Source organism: Echinops telfairi, unplaced genomic scaffold (assembly GCF_000313985.2).
Source record: "Echinops telfairi isolate 266 unplaced genomic scaffold, ASM31398v2 ScPeMD7_1713;HRSCAF=2227, whole genome shotgun sequence".
Classification (NCBI taxonomy): Eukaryota; Metazoa; Chordata; class Mammalia; order Afrosoricida; family Tenrecidae; genus Echinops; species Echinops telfairi.
In genome coordinates this window covers 4,570,309-4,572,068 of record NW_022105611.1, presented here as the reverse complement: position 1 = coordinate 4,572,068, position 1,760 = coordinate 4,570,309, and positions in this window count along the sequence as shown.

Sequence of the window (1,760 nt, the reverse complement as noted above, 5' to 3'; positions counted from 1 at the left end):
AGAGAAGGCCGTCCTGCTCAGCCTTTGAGCAAGCCAATAAATAGGTCAGTGCAGTCTTTCTGTGGGCTGTAACACCAGAACCGTTACCTTACAATGTGGTAAGAATCATGCACGTGTTGTTATTGTTGTGAGGGGCCTCTGAGTCAGCTCTGACCCATAGCGACCATGTGCGCCTAACAGAAAGAAGCACAGCCTGGCCCAGTGCCATCTTCCCGGTTGTTCCTATGCGGGTGCCAATCGTCGCAGCCACTGTGTCCATTCAGCTCCTTACGGTCTTCCTGGTTTTCGTTGCCCACAACTTTACCAAGCATGCCCTTCTTCCCCAGGGCCAGTCTCTCCTGACAACATGTCCAAAGTAGGTAAGACGACGTCTTCGCCATCCTCTCCTCTGACAAGCACTCTGAATTTACTTCCTCCAAGACACTTGGATTTTCCCTTTTATACAAGTATTAAGAAAAGGAAAAACTTCCCTTTAGGGAAAAAAGAATGGGCTAGGCTCAGATTTCTAAGTAGTATAGTATACTGGTGTCATTGCTGAAACTAAATGTCTTAGCGAATGAAGTTTTAATTGGAATAACAGGACAAATGGGATGTCGGAAAAAGGAGAAGAGGCCAAGTTGTAATGCTGCCTCATTATATCTGATAAAGCAGCTAGTTCCTAATTTTGTACACTAAAAAGGCCCAGAAACAATGACAACCCTGTAGCATTGAAGAGGGCAGTGCTCAGATTGTGGTCTTGGCATCGGCTTGAGAGCAGCGAGTTTGGTTTTGGAATAATAACCTTTATCAAGTGCTCACAGGCCAGGCCTTGTGCTAAGTGTTATACATGTACAATGTTAATATTCAATACAGCCCTGTGAGGCCAGGCTGAGGACACAAAGACGGCAATAAGTTAATTGCTGGGCAAATCCTAAGCAGATGTCAATTCCCTTCCTCGTTTTACTTACACGTGGGCCTCAAACGGAATAAAGGACAGAATTTAGGGAATTTGACTCCAGGGCATCACATTCAAGTGCACTTGAGGCCTATGACTTTAACTCTGGTTTATATTTGGGATCCCTGGGTAATGTCTGTGTCATGCATGATGGAAGAGGCTCAGGCATAACACTGATGTTTGGAAGTTTACTAAGTTGCCCTTTTCCAAGACAAACAGTGATAATGGTGACGGATTCCTATATTTAGAGGATCATGCAACCAGTTAAACTAAGAATTGTCCATTCAAGAATGCGTCTTAATTTCAAGTCTGACTGCCCCTTTTCTGATTCCTGGGATTAGAATAGGTGTTATGAATTTGAATGGTAGGCAGAATCTTAGTCTTCTCTGAGTGTTACAGAAGAACCCCTTTTTGTATCCATTTGGCTAACTGAAAGGTCTGTTGTTCAAACCAGCCAGTAGCTCCACAAGAGAAATACGTGTTTGTTTCCATAAAAAAGTACAGTCATGGAAAATGATGGGACAGTTCTCCTCTGCCCTAGGCAGTTGCTATGAGTTAAAACTGATTTCGTGGCGATGTTGTTGAGTGTGAAAGTGATGGCTGCTACCCTACTAGAAATTCTTCCTGCTGTTAACATGGTCATCAGTTCTGAAGTTACTTCCCCAGGAAAGTCCCTTGCCTTGACCCCAGATCAGCCTGTTCTTTTCTGAGCAGCTTACAGTTTTGACTTTATGTATTTGGGGATTGGGTGGGTGGGGCAGGGGGCTGGGCGCCTAAAGGATGATAGTGTACTGGCTTTACAAGATGCTTAGTGGCCAGGTAACTA